This window comes from Fistularia commersonii, chromosome 33, assembly GCF_037954325.1.
Source record: "Fistularia commersonii isolate RoL2024-O1a breed Wild chromosome 33, RoL_Fcom_v1.0, whole genome shotgun sequence".
Lineage (NCBI taxonomy): Eukaryota > Metazoa > Chordata > Actinopteri > Syngnathiformes > Fistulariidae > Fistularia > Fistularia commersonii.
In genome coordinates, this window is record NC_141316.1 from 7690634 (window position 1) to 7711414 (window position 20781).

Here is a 20781-nt window from a genome sequence, read left to right on the forward strand (position 1 = left end):
GTGAGGCAGCATTACGGCGTGCCTCAGTTAATGACTCTTCTGAGTCTTTTTATAATTACAAGAAACACGTAACAGTTGTTGACGGAAAACATTATACACATCAGCTAAATTATGGAAATTTAGTTCATATGTTAAAAGTGTTTTTTTAATAGTGACATACACAGAGACAGCAATACGGTCTCAGTGCATAGCATGCCAACATAGTTAGCATAATCATTGTGCAATCCATAGTGGGCTCAGCTGGTTGCTGTGTCACCACACGTCTCTTCTTCATATTTGGACGGTAAATGTGAATTTTTTTTTCAGCAATTTCGGAAAAAAACAAACTAAAAATGATGAAGTTAAGGGGACAATAACTTTATAGCATAAATCACTGAATAAATATAACCATTTTGTTTATTTTTTCCTTTTCGCCTTTTTCTCTTTCCATGATGACAGGTGAGGCCCGGCCTCCCCTGCCTCTTCTGACTGCATGTTACTGGTGTTACTAGTTTCTCGTGCTGAGCTATGATAAAAACGGCTGCCAAGAGCCACTAAGTGAGGCACGCAGTTCTCCTGCCTCATGGTAGGGGGCGCTCGTGATTCCAGGGATTCTTCTTGCGACTCCTCGGCTGCAGAGTACAGCAACGGCAAGCTAGAGTTAGCAAGTCGAGCTGTGAATGAGCTACTCCATAGGGTTCATTTGTTCATCGGCGGTGCCAATAGGAATATCAGAACCTTGCAACTCTCCTCGGAGCGCCGGCTTACAGCTCGCCATCGGCCGTTAACATGTAATTAGGAACAGGGACAACAACGCTTTTCTCTTTTCGAGGCCGTTAAGATGCGGAAGCAACAGATTCAGTCAACAATGCTGATGCATCTTATCCCGATCATATCGGCTAATCATTTAAGCTGATTTGCAAACTTCTAAGCACTTGTACATGCACATATAAACCACTGGTGGGGAAGGGATTACAATCCATTTGGGCCGCAATCCTGCCCACACAGCTAACGTAATACTCCCCTTTCATGACTCTTTTTGTTTACGTTAATCTGCAAAAAATTGCATCTTCGGGTTCCTCGGCGGTGGAAGAGCTAACGGGCAAAAAAAATGTTAAGGTGATTCGCACAATAGTGGTGCGAAGGTGGGAGGGCAGGACGTCTGCCACGTCAGCTGGGGCTCCGTCAGCTCAAGGTGACTCTGCCTTGTCACTTGGCTCATTGTTATCAGATGAAAACCTCATTGTTTACTGCAACAATGGAATCAGCGAGTTCAATGATATTATATATAATTAATTCAAAGTCAAAGGGGTGGGTTTTTCAGAAAACAGAAACATTGCGAGTGTGATAGAAGAGTGTCAGCCAGAATAAAAGGTGGAGGAGATGAAGGCGGGAGAAGCCTTGGTTTCTGCTGTAAAAACACTGAGCAGAAGAACGGGAATGAAGGGCAGCATGTTAGATGTTGTGGAGATACACTGAGATGGTTTGGACACTGGCAGAGGAGGGAGGGTGAAGATCAGGGTGGAAGGACGCTGAGGCTGAAGAAGGCCAGAAGGGAGACCGGAGAGGAGATTTAAGGATGGAAGGAGGAAGATCAGCCCAAAGGAAAATAATAAGAAGAAAAAGACCAAATGTACCGTTACAAATGTAGGGTTCCAGAGGTCACCTGGAGGTCAAGTTTCACCGAATCATAAGGAAAAACTGTAATCCAAGATCTGAATTCTTGGTATTTATTTTGCTTTTTCATGACAATAATCACCAGAAGATGATAAAGACTGGGGTTCCGTGAAAAAAATGTGGATGGGGGAAGTCAGTCCAGGTCCAGAGAGACAGCAAAAAAGAGGGTTTAGCTTAAAACATTTCAAATATCAAGTCTTGAGTCGTTCACAGAGAGAGAGAGAGAGCTACAGTTTCACTTTGAGAAGCTACAAAATGCTCTTATTTACTTTTCCATCTGGATGAACATTCATCCCGCTCCCTCTCTCTCTCTCTCTTTTTCCCTCGCCCTCTCTTTCTCTCACAGAGCTGCATGCCTGTGCACGGCGCCGGGCGCCCTGCTGCAAATGTGCCGTCACTTCCTTATCTCTGAAATGACGGCGATTAATTGCAAATCAGACTCTGAACCCACACCCACACCCACACCCTCCTTCTTTCCTTAAATACACACAAAGAAAGAGTGGCGGCGGGTGGAGCGGGCGGAGGCGGGGGTGAGGCGCCAGGCACGCTGCTCACAAATCAAAAACAGTCGTATACACTTATTGTTATCAGCGCCATTATTTTCATTGCTATCACTATTATCACTATTACTGTACTTCCGCCTGGTGTGTGTCCCATCCCACGCGTCATTAGCCCGTGCTGCGTTGGCCCCCGGGGGCCGTGTCATCGTCTGCTGATGTGCCGCCGCCATCGGCACGCGGTCGCCCGCCGATAGCCCGCCAGATGTGCCCCCCCCCCCATTCCTCCTCTCCATCCCTTATTCCGGGGACAACGGCTGTGCCAGGTTCACCGTGGCAACCGTGAGATGGTGCTTTAGAGGCCATTACTGTGGCCCTCTGATGACACTCAAATAGCTATCATTACACCTCCGAGGTGGTGGAGGAGGAGGAGGAGGAGGAGGACGGGAAGGAGGTGGGATGGATGGATGGATGGATGGATGGATGGAGGGAGGGATGGATGGATGCAAGCCAGACACAGGGAGGAAGAGTAGTTGTGGAAAGAGCAGATGAAGACGTGGCGGCCTAAAGGGCGAGAGAGCGGGGAGGAAAAGGAGGCTGGACAATGAGAGAGGTGGCAAATTACACCGACACACACACACACACACACACACACACACACATACACAGGGATGTGGAGATATAGAGGGTGTGAGGAAGAAGGGTTCTGGAGGTGGAGGGGGTGAAGAATCCAAAATGACCGTTTGTGAGTTAACAGCCTGCAGCCTTTTCTACCCTATTAAGTTCTATTCTGCCATTACTTGGTACGACGGGGTGCAGCCTCGCACCCCACGGCGCCCCTCCATCCTCACACACGTACACAACCCACACACACACACACACACACACACACACACACACACACACACTCACACACGACCCCCTTTTCCATCTTCGGTTCGGTTCCAGAGGTTGTGAACTGGATGCGAGCGGGATCAGCTGGATCAGACCCTCCGGTCCAACCGCGCAGAGCAAGCTGGTGTTCTTTGAGCTCTTCGAGGCTCTTTTTCTATAAAATAAAAATTCATCCCACCCATTTTTATGCCCCTCGAAAAGTCCTGGAAAAAAGAAAAGAGAAAACAAACTCACTTTATGACATTGACACAAAAGGGAAGTGACGTCGGAGGAGGAGGGTGTGTTTAAACTTCTGTTTTATAGTCCAATAGGCTTTTAAAGAAACTAAACAAGCTGCTATCTGACTGAAATAGCAGCGAATGGGAAAAGAAAAAGAAGAGGCTCTTTCATCGAGAGGAAGGGAACGCACTCTCAGACCTGCCAGTTTCCAGTGTGGGACTTCTCTCCTCGACCCATTTTTAGCTCCTCGTCTGTGCTCCGGGTCTCCCACCCAGACCTCCTGCCCTGCACCTCCAGGACCGGCAGCCTGAACCCACGGCCTAAATATGAAGGATACGCAATCAATTAGCATCTGGAAACAGAGTAAAATTAAACAAACAAATAAACGTTGTGATTGCAGTTTTCCCCACTTAATAGTGCGTGTTTACATATGTACACACACACACACACACACACACACACACACACACACACACACACACACACGCAATACCGAGAACCGCCACTAGGAGGCGGTGCAAGCCTTTCTAGGCACCTTTTATGTGAACGCGCCCCCCTTTTTTTGATTTAAAAAATAATATTGATGCTTCGTTCATAACTGTGTCTGCACGGGAGGGGCGGGCTTCGGTGCTATTAAAAATAGCAGTCGTTAAATTGTCTCTCTCTCTTTCTTTTTGTTTTAAATTCAGAGTCCAGAAAGCGCTGTCTATCGAAGGGGGTCGGCGTGGGTCTGGTCCTGCAGGCCTCGGTAAGCGGGGCCTCTGGCAAGAACAGGAGCAGGTCCGAAGCCTCCAGTCTTAGGGCTTCGATGTGTAAATGTGGGTTATACTTCACTGCTAAGCGTGCATTTCTCATGTGCTTTTAATCTTATTGCTTTTCTTGCATGCTGATTCGATTATGATCAGGGGCAACATGCAAGCTCGCCGGGGCTGCAGCGCGCCGAGTGTATTACTCTTGCTTTTCCTTAAATGTGTCTAAAACGACGCTTTGGAATAGTCGGGATTAACTGATGTATTGCGTTTCTAAAAACAAACCGCCTCTGAATCATTCATTAATTCGCATTTGGCTATTACAGTGTGGGTTTGTGTTTTATGGCCGGAGCGGTTCCTTCCTGTGTGGTAGGAAAGAGTTAATATCAACGGGCTAAACGTGATGAGTGAGGGGGCCTGTGAAAAACAGCGAACCAATCCGCGTCGAGATTAACACCTCGAAGGGCGCCGATTGGTCCGCAGCCCGATGTTGTCGTTTGGAACTCACTCCCCACGTGGGGGCGCGGACCGCCACTCGATCGCTCACTGGTTGAGAGGCCATACCCAAACCCCGCCCATGGAAGACCTCGCTCTATGATTGGCCAACCCGCCACAATCCACTCACCCTCCCCCCCTCCACCCTCCTCTCCCCTCCCCGCCATGTTTTCCGTCCGGGGGGCGGGGGGGGGGGGGGGGGGGGAGGAGGGGGAGGGGGGGGGGAAATCCCTCTCGCTCGCTCGCGCGCCCGTCCGTTGTAACGTCACATCTATCAGGAGGCGCGCGGGCGCGGAGATCCCGCGCGACGCCCGGAAACGGGGACCGAAGCCGGAAGAAGAAGAAGAAGAAGAAGAAGAAGAAGAAGAAGAAGAAGAAGAGTAGAAAGAAAGTGAAGAAGAAGAGGAAGAGTTGGAAGAAAAGGAAGAAAAAGAGGAAGAAGACGAGGAAGAGGAGGAAGAGAAGGAGGCGCGACGGGCCGGCGGAACGTCCGGCCGAACGATTTCCGGACTTTATCGTTGAGTCACTCTCCCGAAGTAGCCCGGTGAAACACACACACACACACACACACACACACACACACACACACACACACACACGCACACGCACACGCACACACACCTCCGCGCAGTCCGATAAATGAAAGCAGGTTGTACTTAAGTTTTACCGTTGCATTTAGTATACACACATACACAGACTAACACACACACACACACATACACACACACACACACACACACACACACACACACACACCGTCATGCAGTCGGATAAATGAAAGCAGGTTGTACTTAAGTTTTAACGTCGTATTCACGTACCCAGACACACTCACTCACACTCATATATACTTACACACACACATCTCCACGAAGTCCGATAAATGAAAGCAGGTTGTACGTAAGTTTTAACGTTGCATTCACGAAAACACACACAAACACAGACACATACACACCTTCATGCAGTCTTATAAAGGAAAGCATGATGCACTTAAGCTTTAATGTTGTATTTAGTATAGACACACTCACACACGCACACATACACACACATCTTCATGCTGTCTGACAAATGAAAGCAGGATGTACTTAAGTTATAATGTTGTATTCAGTATAGACACACACACACACACACACACAAACACACACACCTTCATGCAGTCCAGCAAAGGAAAGCAGGTTGTATTTGGGTTTTAACATAACATTCACATACCCAGACACCCACACACATACACATACACACACACCTTCATGCAGTCTAATACATGAAATCAGGTCATACTTAAGGTTTAACGTTGCCTTCACATACCCATACACACACACAGAAACAAACACACACACTTTCTCGATAAATCCCTGTAAATGCCCCTTAGCCTGTCCATGTGTGCTTACACATAGCGGTGAGGTCCAGGAGGTTTAGGAGGTCCAGGAAGTCTAGGAGGTTCAGGAGGTTCAGGAGGTCAAGGAGGTCCAGGAAGTCCAGGAGGCTCAGGAGGTCCAGGTTGGACGGAAGGGATCCAAGACCTTCCGTGACCTCGACCGCTTTAAAACCCAATCCTTTTTCATCCGTTTATTCATCCCTTCTTTATCTGTCAGGGTGGCGGCGGGGTGTCATCGGACACGTTCCCCTCTGCCCGTGGACCACAGGGCCACGGACGGAGACGTCCAACCGTTCGCCCTCCGGGTCAAACATCACGTAGAGACATAGACGTCTCTAGAAATCCCTGTTGTGCGTCTCGTATTGACGTCCAGCCGTTCGCACTCTCATTTTCCCATCCAGGTTCTCCAGTGAACCACCTTTTTGGACCGTGGGGGGAAAACCCACGCAGAACGGCCCACCCGCGGGGATCCAATCTGGGACCTTCTCGCCGCGAGGCAGAGGCGCCGACTGTGTTGCCAACAACTATAAAAGGCAGAATCCGAATTCGCCTTCAAGTCGAAATAGGCAAGATTTAAATTGCATAATGAAGCTACATAATTAACAGATCCAGGCTGCGTCCCACTGGGAGAACACATTATCAGGTATTACAAACTGCAAGTTGAATAAATGCTTTTATCACAAAAAAAAAAGAGAAAAAATCCAAGCTGAGCTTCATATTGACCGCTAGCGTTTGTCAAAAACACGTCGACAAATCAAGACAGTGGTTATTTTTGTCATTTTTTGACAGTGGATGGGTTTAAATGATGGGATGTGTGTGTGTGTGTGTGTGTGTAGAGGGAATAATGCGGCCGCACTGAGCTGTTAGATGAAGAGCTGCAGGCGACAGGCTGCAACTTCAACTTCCCAGCGAGGTAACCAACTCCTTCCTCTGTGCCCCGCTGATTTGCAGATTCACACCGAGTGCAGAATCAAATTAAATCACGGTGGCTCACAGAATGATGGAAAAAGGCCAATTATTGTCCGACTTCTTTATTAAAATGTCAATGGTCTGCTCCGCCGCTCCCCCCTTTCCTCCCCCCCCCCCACCGCCGCCAAATTCGGTGACACCTGTCACTGAATCTGCCACGACTGAATTCTCAAGGTTCTTAAGGCTTAAAGGTGTAATGTGTAATATTTCCACATTAAAATGTCAAGTAACAATTAGACCCGTGTTAGTCAAATGGAGCTGTGCGCATTATCAGTTTGAACTCGGAGAAATTCATCATGTTAATTGAGAGTATGAAAAACTGACATGAAGAATATACTGATCAAAATGACCGCAGGGGGGCTTTTCTATGTGTGAGTTTACAAGTTCTCCTTTGTGTGGATTTCCTCTCGTGGACGGTTGTATGTGACGGACCGGCCGACAGTCTAGGGTGGACAATAACACCTGGGATCGGCCTCAGAACCAGAATCAGAATTATTGATTACTGACCCCCCAGGGGGAATTGCTTTTCGTTGAAATCTGCTACAGAGTCCAATGGGGAAGAATCAAAATAGAACTCCATGTAAACATAAAGTATAAAATAAAGAATAGTAAAGATCTAAATAAAGATAAAAATGAATGAAGATATATATTACATATATACATGTTTATTAAGTACATGGATATGATTGCATGTAGTAGTTCTGTGTATATTGTACAGTAAAACATTTATTGCACAGAAGACAACGGAACTATTGTGCATACAGGGAATTATTGGATGTGACGCTCCAACGACAGTCAATTGACAGAGTATGTCAGAGAACTGACATACAAGCAATATAGATAATTGATTATCATGAGCATGGGATGAAAATTACACTCATATCGTGATGACGATACTACGATCGTCCTAAAATCTCAGATTAATTTGTTTTCAATGATCAGAATCGGAATCAGGATTGCTTTATTCGCCGAGTAATTTTACAACAAACGGGAATTTGCTTTGGTGATTGCATGGAGTTTTTTCCGTGTTTAGCCCCTCCCGTAGGAGATTGCGCGAAATAACTTTAGCTTTCAGAAATGGTCAAGTATCACTGACGCTGTCACGATATCTTTAGGAAAAGAAAGAAACAGCGTCGTACTCGAGATACTGGGGGGATTAAACAATCTGTTTACAACTTATTTGGTCAAATTGGGACATTTTGAACGCACGTTGTGCTTTCGACTAAAAGTCAAACCGGGTTTGTTGTCGCCAACGTGTTCTCCAAACTGGGGTTTCAGATTCAGTCGGTCTTCCTTCACCGTTCTTTTAAAATCCTAAAAATGTGGCAGCGTTTCAATCTGAGTCCTCCTAAAAGGCTTGAAGATTTGTAGGGCTCTGTCGCCGCCCACTACGATTATTTCGTTCCGTTTCAGATTCCGGTTGAAAATCCTCAATCAGGTCGCTCGCGGCCTGACCGTCTGGCCCGTGGGCGAACGTGCAACTCACAATCGCTCCGTTTGTCTGAAATCAGCGACCCCCCGTGATCCGAGGCCACTTCACGACGTCGTCGGCTGGCTGTTTTATTCTCGTTCTGATTTATGAAGCCTCACAGTAAGAAATTAAACGGCATGTGTTTGTTCTACGTTCCCTAACAGTCACTTGAGTTTGAATCCCGACCATAGCGGAGCCTTTCAGTGGCGTATCTGATTGTTCTCGCCGTGATTGCTTGGCTCTCCTCCAGTTTTAGCCAACAATTGAAAACATGTACATACTGTAAGCCCGCACCTCTGACCAAGGCAATCACATACATCTGGAGTTCTTATTCGGAACAACAGGGGGGTTTGTGACTATTTATATATAAAATCAATCATCAATATGCGATGCGTGCATTTATAGTCAATTAGCATCAACTCTATTCACGTTTTTGACTCCGAAAACGGAGTGGAGTCACGGTTTTATTAGATTTTTCCTAGAATCTCTGACCCCCGAGGCGCGCTCAGATGCCGAGCCATTGATGTGGGTGAATGAGTGCAGCTCAGACATGGATGTGGTCAGCAAAACAAACACATGCACACACACACACACACACACACACACAAACAAAGTTGAGAGACTATACGGCATGAGGACTGCAGTGGTGGGAGTTCTTCAAGATCAATGCATTATGACTAACTGCTTTAATATATAGCATACGCTCATTTTATACCTTGTTAGTGGATGCAAAGTCATGCTGGGTTACGGATCGTCTAGTTTCTTCTGCATGGATCATAAAACTTATGCAAAGTATGTGAAACACCTCTTCCCCCCAAATCCCCGGACTTTATGCACATATATAATGGAAAAATGCACTTTAACTATTATTTATAAATACATATCCATTTAAAATGAATCGCTTTTTCATTGCCTCCAGTGGAGGAACCATTTGTATCGGTGTTTGTCCGCTCGAGTGCTGGGTGATTCAGAACCAAACAATCCAGGTGGCTACTTGGCCTTCAATCATCAAAATGTTACCGCCACCAAATGAGCGGATTGATTATTCAGAGATATACCGCCAGCCGTAGTGGGCCGTCGATCAACCGGTAAAAGAGACGTACTCGCGTCGCCGCTGCACGCAAACAGACGAGCTTGTTAAACCTCTCAACCCCTGCTGGCATTCTTAAAATGCATTTACTCTTTTCAAAGAAATCCAACACAAATTTTCAGCAAGCAGAACAGCAGGAATCTACGCTTTAAATTGTCATCGTGGCATAAAGAAACCTCACATATTATTTTAATTTCTGCAAAAAATAAGCTATAAATCACCTGTAAAACACCTACAGTCCCACAGGCTTCGGTTGATAATTGTGTCTTAACTCTCTTAAAAAATGATTCTCTTCCAAGTTTTAAACTGGAAAGCAGGTTGAAGCCCCGGCGATTTCGACCCGGTTTTCAACCAATTTGAAAACCTCTAAATTAAGAAATATTTGTAGAAAAAAGCATGACAGTAAGTGATATTTTAAGGGGTTCCAGTGAGGTACTTTTCTGACAGATTTATAACTACTATTAGTGGTAATTCTAATATATTATCCCCAAAACGTGTGTGCGTGTGTACACACATATATATATATATATATATATATATATATATATATGTAAACAGACATGCACATACATACATGCACACACACACACACAGACATATATATGCGTGTGTGTAATATATATATATATATAGGTTATAATTACCTATATATATAGATAAAGATATATATATCCATCCACCTTCTGCTGCCTCTGTGTATATACATATGTGAAATACACATCTATGAATACAACCAGTCCAAAGGAAGAGATGTATGTGTATATCTATATCTATATATATAGATATAGATATATATATACACACACACACATACATATATGTATGTGTGTGTGTGTATTCAAAATACGTTAAGATTTACCGGAAAATACCACGACGCCTGCCCAGATCTCTCCTTGTCACAACTGATGTCGGCACCCCATTTTCCAAATCAGACCCGCGTGATTTCATTCTGTCGGACGAAAAACACAAGAGCATCGTAAAGTCGAGAGCGGAAGCAAAGAGCGATTGAGGATTTTAGTCATTTTCGACACAAAAAAAATGTGAATTCACTGAAGAACTGATCAGAGTGCTCCTCGAGTCCTGGATGAGGGGGTGCCAGGGGAGAAGAGCTGAGGATTTCACTGAGCCGGCAACACTTGCGGCGCCTCTCAGACCAACTCCCGTCACCCCTCTGGCTCTCCTGCACGTTACAATATCTCGCGCCGATCCCCGGCCTCTCCCTCTCGGACGGTTAAATAACGCCGCCGAACTCAGCTCAGATTGAATCTCTCTCCGTCCATTCAGTTCACCTCGGAATCCAGATCAGTCAGCTTTTCCCCGCCTCATCCCCCTGCCGGCGCCGTGCCGCGGATTTAGTTTGCTTCTGATCCGGCAGCAGCAGGCACGGCGGCCCTCGCCGCACGACGACCGCAGGAGGGGAAGGGCGGGGGATACCCCCCGTGCGTACACGGCAATTGTTGTCGTGGCGATGGTGGCCGTAGCGGTGGTTGCCAGGGAGATGGCGGCCGCTTGTCTGACCCGTCCCCCTCGTGCTGTCACCGGCGTTATTGATGCACGCCGCTGCTCGGCATTGTGGGAGTGCGGAAGGGAGGGCGAAGAGGACAACGGTTAATGAGTTCAGGAGGAACGGGGGGACTCTCCCCGCTCTCGCCCCCACTCTGCTGCCCCCTCATTTCTCATGGGTGTCTGTCTTGTGCGAGTGTGCATTAAGGATGTGGGTCTCGTGATCTATCACGGAAAAACGCGCCATCCCTCGCCCCCTTCAACACACACACACACACACACGCGTGCTAAACAGTCTCACATTTACACAAGCGGTGTACTCGCAAAAACCTTTTTTTTTTTTTTATCACGTATACTCGTGAGTAACCTACTCATGCAGGCTCTCCTTTCTCTCTCTCTCTCTCACACACACACACACACACACACACACACACACACATGCATGAGATGCTGCCCTGCTGTTCAGCCTGAAGCAAAGAGAGCTAGTAAGATTAATAATGACCCCTGACTCCCCATAGACAGACCCTAATATACACAGTTTGGAGAGAGAGGGAGGGAGAGAGAGAGAGTCTCGGTGCAGAGAACCGGGGATAGACGGAAGCGAGGCCAAATGGTGACTAAAAATACACAGTTTAGAGACAAAGAGACTGAAGATTTATATGGTTTAGATAGTAATAGAGATGAGGACGGTTGGAGAGGGAGGAAGAGGTTAGAGGGGGAGGAGAAGATGCAAGTGTGTGTGTGTGTGTGGGAGGGGGCGAATGGTAGCCCGCATCCATTTTTTTGTCAAGTTATTATTTGACAAAGTTTTCCGAGAGCGATCGTCAACGCGTACGAACCTGCGGCCCAGTTTTGATTTATAGATTCATTAAATATGTGATATTGTTCTGCCCATGCGGTTGGGGGTAGGCCGGCGCCAAACCCAGCTGTCATCCATTGTGAGCTGGTGGTGGCGGGACGGGACGGGACGGGACGGGACGGGACGGGACGTCGCCTTCCAAACCCCTCGCCACCCGCCTGACCCGTCAATCACATGCAACCATGCACGCATACGGATGATTTAGTCCTGTTTTTTGTTCTGCAGGAGGAGGTCGGGGAACCCGGCGAGGACCCGCGCAGGCCGACGCCGCAGACGGCCCCGTGTCAGCCGCTGGATCCCGACCTCCCCGCTTTGAGCCGACGCTGTCGACCGCTGTAAGCCTTTATCGCTTACATTAAAGAAGCACTTCAACAGTTAGGCATTGCATTTCCATAACATTAGCAGGCCGGCCGGAGGAGGAGAAGGCGGAGGCTGAGACACAGCTGGATGAGCGGCGCTCTGCACCGGGCATACGTTCATCAGCATGCATGGAGTCAGCGAAGGGTTGCCTTAACAAGACAACATTTAAACATTATTTTAGTTTCCCGATTTAGCAGCTTATCGGCAGGGCAGCGGCGTTCAAGAGGACCGTATAATATTAAAAATGACTTCACCGCCAGAACGACTGCGAGATATTTTGCCCCCCGAAATGAATTCGGTGTAAAAGTTATACCGAGCGATCTATCTACTACATATACAGCTCCATGAATATTCGGAGATGGAATATCACTAAAACGAACAAAGCTTCAAAATCTTTCAAGAGCGCATTCATCTTGTTGTTTTACAAATACTTTTTCACCACCGTTCCCTTTCCTTTAAATCCCTACTTTTCAGTTTGAAGCGAGGAAGGAGGGAGGAGGGTGGGGGGGTGGGGGGGGATTTCCAGTGATGGATTTTCAACCCTTTTTCCGCGGCCGAATATCTGCTTCGCATTTGTGTTTTCATTTTTATTCATTTCTCACCGGCTGCCGCTCGTGTTACGAATGTGATCCGGGTCTCGGCTGAGGCGCATTATCACCAAAGCTGCCCTCTGCAGCCTCCTTCAGCGGCTCAGCCCGCAGACCTCTCCAGGTAAAGAGTCTTGTAAGAGATTTCTCCGAACTTTTTCAGCCGAAGGAACAGATTATGAACAGAGGTCGGGGTGGTGGTTGGTGGGGGTGGGGGTGCGCGAGGTAAGCGACTCGATAAATAAACACCAGACAACCGGACCACTGTCGAGAATTACAAGGCTCTCCGTGCAGACATGGAACACATGCATTAAATCTCCGGCTTCTGGGACAAAGAATAAATTGCCAAGCAACCATTAAATCAGCAATCGGTAATTATTTGCCTTGACAACATCCATGCAGTGCAGTTTCAGAACCGCTGTGCCGTTGCTGCTGTGAGGTCTCCCTGCCCTGCCTGTCTGTCTGCCTGATGCTGATTTTACAATAAACATTCAAATAATCACCTTGCTTGCATCATGCATGTTGGAAAGACGGGCTATTGTGCTTTTACTCACTCACACTTTGACTGACATCCCCATTGTCTGTCTCTTACACACACACACACACACACGCTGTCATTCATGCATACAGACGGGGATACACTCGGGAGATAACGAATGTGACGCCGATTCAGAAAACACGGCGCGCAGACGGAGGATCACAACACTCGGACACGCGTGAAAACGACGGAAAACAGCGCCGGGCGCGGATTAATGTGTTTGACTATTTTGTTTATTACCTTCGGAGGGCCTTTTGTGATGAGGGCATTTTTCAGGCTTCTAACCATTATTCCCAATGTGGGCCCCGGGGGCTTCCACAGGATTGTGCGTGTGCGTGTGTGTGTGTGTGTGTCCATGTGTGTCAATGTGAAACTTATGGTTATGGTCTGACCAAGTGGTCACAGTTTTTTTTTCCCCCAATTCTCCAGGGGATTCACGTTGCCATCTTGGCTGTTTTTAATTAATACCCCCTCCCCATTTGTCAACACAAGCCTGAGCTGCTCCAAGCATGTTCAATTTTTGCCATGCGGGGATTTATTTATCTTATTTTTTAACCTCTATCACAGTGACATTTTGCCGAGTGTACGATATCTGTCGACGGATGCAAAGAATTTGAGAGGCGGAGACGGACAGCGGAGACGCCGCCGATGTTGTTCCCTCCTTCCTGTTGGTGTTATAAAGAGTGTTTACACAGTGGAGCACAAAACCAAACGGTATTCCGCAACGTGCTCCCGACTCGGCCATTAATTGTTTAGGTTTTTGGCTTCGTACGCTCACCATCGGTTTTCTTGCAGAATCTGTTTGAGCAAAGACCATGTTAACGTTTTCCAAAGCCGCCTTTCACCCTTGCAAACATTCTACCGTCTTTTTTTTTTGTTTTGTTTTGTTTCCAAAGCGGCCTCCGGAGTGCGTTTCAGTGTGCAAAGGGTAAACAGTGCTTTTTCAAAATGACAACCTAAGCTCTCCGCAGAGGGTCCGATCCGTGTGGCAATTAGTTAGCAGGACAAAGTTGCCTTTAGCTTTTTCCCTTAACCTCGTATTCTGATGTTGATTTTGTCAGATCTTACAAATGTCAAATAATGATTTTATCAGCTGAGTATGCACTTGGGACCGAATGCTGGCTGACAGGTACTTTAGACGGGCCGGAATTAAAACACTATTTCATATCATCCCTGTTGTCTGACATCAGAAAAGGAAAAAAGAAAACAATAAAAAAAAAAAAAAAATCTTCTAAACGATGCCAAATATATTGGGAATAAGACTGTAATAGAACACAGCAGGCAGTTAAATGGGCGACAGCAAGGCAGATGAGGCCTTTCTGTCTTCTGTGAAATTCCGTGTGCACACTCACGGTACCCGTTTCAGATTCAAAGTGAAAAAAGTGGCTTTTAAAAAACTATTTACGATCACTATGAAGAAAACATGTTTCACGCAAGTCCGGTTGGGTGTTCATCCTGTAAAGTACGTGTCAAACTCAAGGCCTGCGGGCCAAAGTGGCCCGCCACGTTATTTTATACGGCCCGCGAGAACATCTTAAAAGGTCTGATCGTCCTAAAATAAATCAAGTCAAACACGTGCATTGACCATAAACTACATTTCCCACAATTCGTGCCGATCATGTTACCCGCAAAGAGACGGCATCCCGCCGTTAGATCGCAGTGTATCCGCGTCAATGCCATTTTCAACAAGTGGAATTGTGAAATACAATTGATCCCTAAATGTCCAGGAAGAGAAAAGTTGATGCGGATGGAGGGATGTTTCAAGAAAGACAGGAAGGCCAGTACATGTTTGTGCTTCAAGGAGAAAAAGCGGTATGTCTTTTCTGTTGTGAGGCGGCGTCGGTTGTCAAAGAGGACAATCTACGTCCAAACACGGAGCTAAGTACAGTGATCCCTCGCTATAACGCGGTTTACTTTTCACGGTTTCGCTACTTCACGGATTTGCATCGTGCATTGTGTTCTGCATTCTGATTGGCTAAAAAAATCACTCCGCTTCTTCTCGACCTTTTCGTCAATAACGTTGCAGTTTAATATGTACACGTCGGTAAAACAGCTTGCCAAATTTACATTACATACGTGCGAATTCTCTTGCAATTTCGAGTTTCTCTAAAACCCATAATGTTGACAAAACGCTCTGGACCAACAAAAGCACCTGCGGCAGGGCCCAAAAGGCAGCGGAAGCTGCTATCTATCGCAGATAAAGTTAAACTTCTGGACATGCTAAGGGAAGGTAAAAGCTATGCGGCTGTAGGTCGGCATTACGGAATTAATGAATCTTCCGTTTGTTCCATAAAGAAGGAAGAAAAAAAACGTAAGGACGACAGCAGCAATGTATAATAGAGTATTTAATTGTATAATAACCGTAAAAAAAATCAAAGGTTTCTACTTCATGGAGTTTGCCTATCACGGGTTCTTTTTTGGAACGTAACCCCTGCGAAAAACAAGGGTACACTGTATGCCAAAGTTAGCCTTCCAGAAAAACAACAAATTATCCAAGAATTAAAAGCCAAAATGTTCCACATGCATTTACTGTACACAGATTCTACGCAAAGGCATTTGAAACATTTGGGATTTGAATGACTTATAAAGTCAGAGTCATTTAACATTAATGAGTAGTTACATTTATCTAACATTACATTTGGTTACATTTAGTTAATCTATTACACGCGGCCCTTTGAGGGCAACCATTATGCTGATGTGGCCCTCGGTGAAAATGAGTTTGCTGTAAATTGTCCCGTGTCTGTTCGATGCCGAATGACATTCTTAGGTTTTATCCAATGGCAACTCGAGACGAGGGTCGTTGGCTTTGTCCACGTTTGCTCCCGGAAGTCGGCCGGCGTTCGCCTGACAAACTTGCGTTCCTCAAAATATCACGGGGATACACGCCGCGCCGCTTGGCTGCAAGGAAGCGAGCCACCTGATGGTGTCATGTCGTGGAAGGCAGGAAATAATGAAAGCCTTACACTACCTAGACAACAATCCAACAGCCGTTTATTAATACTATTTCTTAGTTTGGTTGACTGGAGACGTTTAAGTGAATGAACAACCCGGGCACCTCTTGGTGACAAACTGTCTGATTTGTCAGGTTAAAGGCGTGTTTACCTAAACCTGAGGAATCAACAGCTAGAATAAGTAACCAAAACATCAGGTTCTCCGGAAGGTGCATTGGAGACATTATCTTGGCCAGATAATGAGAAAGCGAGCGGTGGTTTGTCTCCATGGACCTGATGGAGAATGAATGGAAGGACGAATATCACGTGGAAAAATGAAGCGCAGACGACGGTATATTCAAATGCGTAACAAAGTACGACAAAGAATTCACTTAAGCGGAGTCCAAATCTGAGAAGTGAAACACATGTTTTTTACGGGGAGTCACAAACAACTCGAAAGAGAAGCTCATTAGTTCAAACAGAACTGTGACAGCGTGCGTAGCGAGAATATTTTCAGATGTAAAAAGTGCATCAGATGATTGCGATGCTGGTTTTGGTTCTGTCGGGCTATTTGTTCTCGCCAGTGATGGGAAGTTCTGTTTCATGACTGAAGAAAAAAGGGTGACTATTTGTCCATTGTAAACAAACATCCAGCAACACAATATGCCCAACACCGGGCAATTAATGCGGTGTTGTACATGTTGTTTCGGTGAAACATTACATACCGCTGATAAACATTAAACATCGTATCATGGCAACGCACACTGGAATGTCGCTTTGCCTTTTTGTTTCTATATTCCCCCGGATCTTCATTGGACAAACTGGGCTTTTGATTCGATGCTATCGCGACGGCGTGCTTCAAAAAATTTGAGGAATAAAACAGAAATACAATTATACGAGTAAACGGTCGCTGACTAAATTGCGGAACAACCCATTTAATGGATCTCACATAGTCCGAATAGGCAGCTTCACAACCCGTCCGTTAATGGCTTTCCCTCTCAGTTGCTTCCCAGCATAAAGACAATTGATGCGAACCACATCCAATTAGTTGCTTTGTAGAAAAATGTTTGTGGAAATATGAAACTAACACGCCCCGTTTTAATTAGATCTACACACGCAGTGAAAGCGATCACCGCGGATCACCACGGATGTTTCACGCAACCAAAGTCGTATAGTTGGATCTGAACCTGAACCGTCAGCGGCTAAAAGGTCATGCGTTGCAAATCAAAACCTCAGAAAAAGACAATGAGTGGACCTTGAGTGGGAGGAAAGATTTGCATAGCAGAAGATAGTGGCCCCTTCAGCCGCCTGTGGGCTGCACGAGGATTCGCAACAGATCTCGGGGAAGACAGAAGGGTCGAACACGGCAGCAGGGCCATGGATTTATCATTAAACAATGACCTGCTGATATTTAAACAGCATAATTCACGGCTATTTTTGTAACCGCGGTCGTAGATTTTATAAATGGTTTGCTCGAGCTTCAGTTAAAGAAAACAATAAAACCCGGCAGAGGTAGGATATATCTAAACTGGTAGCTTCACGCTCACCGATCACCGTTATGTACCGTATTTTTTTGGGGACCGTAAGGCGCTCCGCATCGTAAGGCACAATATCAGTGAACGCGTCTCACGCGCACCACGTTATAAGGCGCATGATGAAATACAAGGTATATAAAGCCAAAAGAAACTGTCAGTTAAAGCGAACTTTATTCAACTCACTGTCCAACTTTGTCCTCTAACTGTGGCCATCTTGGTTTTTTTCCCTCAGAAACTCTGTTTGGTCTTTACTTGGCGCCGTTCATCTGCTTGCTTCCTCCACTTCCATACCATTGATTCACCAACGTTGAATTCTTTAGCGGCTGCTCAATTTACATGATTTACTGCATGACAGGTAGGCTTGAGTTGTAACTCCACTTTGTAAGCATGTTTCTTAAAAGGTGCCTTTTTCGGGGATTCTCATACACACAAATGTACAGTAATATTAGGTCAAAGCGGAGCACGTACCTCTATTACAAAAAGATTGGTTTATCGTTGCTAGCGATAGCTGACACCTGAAGTTAGTGTTGGAACAATATTACATTTTTGCACTACATAATTAGTTTTCTAACCTCGCAACCCAAATTTAACAAATGACCGACTTTAACGCAACGTCCTCGTGTCAGGTGGGAACGGTCCGGCGATCGATCAAGCGGAGCAGCTTTGTCGTTTAACAAAGTCGCGCTCAAACATTTTGACAGATGTTTGAGCGCATAAAATGCTTGGAGGTCAGTAAACACAACGAGAATTCATACATAAGGCACATGATTTTTGAAATTTGAGAACATTTTAAGATTTTAAGTGCGCCTTGTAGTGCGAAAAATACGGTATGCTTAAAAAGCACGCTGCATACTGAAACCGACGACACAACAACAACAAAAAAAAAACTCAAGCACAGAGTGGCGTGTCTTTGCCATACCATCAACAAGCAGCACCAATCAGCATCATTGGCGTTGCTACATCGATACATGGAGGTTCTAGTTGCAGGAGTTGTGTATAAGGATGGTGAGGTCCGGATGGCGGTGAAAAAAGACGGAAGTGCTCGCTGCCGTCGGTGGCCGTTGTCCGAACGAAAACAGCGGCTAGATTGCCCGACCTGCGCCGAGAGTGCTTAGATAAGGGAGCTAAAAGCTAAGCTAACAGAGGTTTAAAAAAAAACCAAACAAATAAAGCCAAATATGAAGCAGGAAGCAAGCGGTGATTTGGTGGGTGGGAATTCACAAAGCCAAGAATTTCACATTCAGGGAGAAAGAAGATTTAAATTATAGATAGAGATGCATGCACTGCAAAGTAGCACAACATTGAAGGTGAATGAAAATGTAATTGCAGCCCTCTCTGACCGCTTGTCATTCAACCCCAGAATTGGAGGCACCCATTGAATTTTTCTATTTCAAAATCCAGCTGCGACTCGGTCCGTTTAAAGGCCGGCAGGATCGGGCAGAGGTCGGCCGATCTTATGAGGGTTTTCTTTCAACATTTCATGTGACTGGTATGCAGAAGCCAATGATTCATTCGTACGGCTTTGCAATTTCTGCCCAATGAGAGGTCTTTTAAGAACACCAGTCTTTCATATTCAAGAGCGAGAGGAGACGTTTGACCGGCTACGAGACGGTCGGCTTTTTTTTTCCATCCCCTCCGAACAGAAACCCTGTTTTTGAAGCAGCGCAGACGGCGACCCTCAACTTTCCCGAGGAAGTTTAGGATTTGATATTTTGCAGAAATGTTCAATCTCTGCCCTTCCTTACATCCTGTCCAACACTCTTTGAATCAAAAGCAATATATATATATATATATATATATATATATGGCTTTATCTCTGCTTACATCTTTCACTCAAAGGCATTACACTGTTGTTGGTGCAGGGTGTAATTATTATTTTTGAGTTTATCTTATCGGTGATCTAAAATGACTTTCAGGCTCTTCTTCGCTCTTAAAAATATTCTCACCACTATCAGGAAGATGATGATGATGATGATGATGATGATGTAGCCTTTGGATCCTTGTCAAATAAACCCATTGTTGTTAATTGCATTATATTTTATAGCATCACAGTTGGAATGCATTACACACACACACACACACACACACACACACTCACACACCCCTTTGAACAGGACTTGGCACTATGATAAGGTTGCATCTAACTGTTAGAACAAGCACTTTGCTTTCTCAACATGTCATCACTCTCGCTGCTGTGCATGTGTGTGTGTGTGTGTGTGTGTGCATGTTGGGGGAGTTTAGTTGTTACAGCTAATGACATAAGTAAGCAGACATGTCGAACACCGAGCTGGTGCTTGTGAACGCTGCACGGTGCAGCCCCACCTCTCCTCCTCCCCCCATTCTACCTTCCTCTTATCTCTCGCTCTCTACATCTGCTCATCCATCGCTCCCTGCCTCCTGTGTTTTATGCCTCTATCGGTTCATCAAGCCCCTTTCAAATTTTACCCCTTTTCCTTCCACATCTCTTGTTATTCTAATCCCACCCCCCACCCCCAAACACACACACACACACACACACACACCACCTCCTCTTTCCCTTCCCTTTTGGTTTTAAGCACCTCAGATATTATTTATTTCTCTCTGCAGCTCTATCCATCTGACGGTCCGCCCGCCTCTCCGGACGCTCATCCACCATCACTCTGCTGCTGATGTGGCGTGATGGAGGAAGTAAATAAACAGAGGCAAAGCCAAGAATCCTGGAAGATCTTGTCTTTGCACGAATGACGGTAATTCATCACTACCTTGTCTCTCCCTCTGTATTCCTTTTGTGTATGGGAAGTGATTTATCTCTAATTCTAATGGTGAGTCAGGTGATTGAGGAGGGAGGGGGTGAGGGTTAGCGGAGGGGGAGAGGGAATTATTAAATGTCACCACCGGTTTGATGCCACCGGCGGCTGCGATGTCATCTTTGTTTCGGGGGCCGAGATTCAGAGTCGGCTTCCGGTCAGAGAGTAATGCGTTATTTTTTTTATTTTTTATTTTTTTTATTAATTATTAAATTTTTTTCTTTGTTTTTTTTTTACTGTTTTAATTCATTTTTTTAAATTTTCCTTTCCA

General features: G+C 45.8%; 1 long non-coding RNA gene across 2 annotated transcripts; it reads left to right on the forward strand.

Moving 5' to 3' along the window:
- Nucleotides 1-4782: 4782 nt before the first annotated feature.
- LOC147214871 (uncharacterized) lies at nt 4783-20402 on the forward strand. Of its 2 annotated transcripts, none has more exons than XR_015104312.1 (5): nt 4783-5054; nt 6284-6525; nt 6719-6795; nt 12000-12109; nt 20311-20402. It is a non-coding gene; the product is annotated as an uncharacterized LOC147214871 (long non-coding RNA). The 2 variants fall into 2 exon arrangements; XR_015104313.1 differs by having other exon boundaries at nt 4783-5027.
- Nucleotides 20403-20781: the final 379 nt, after the last annotated feature.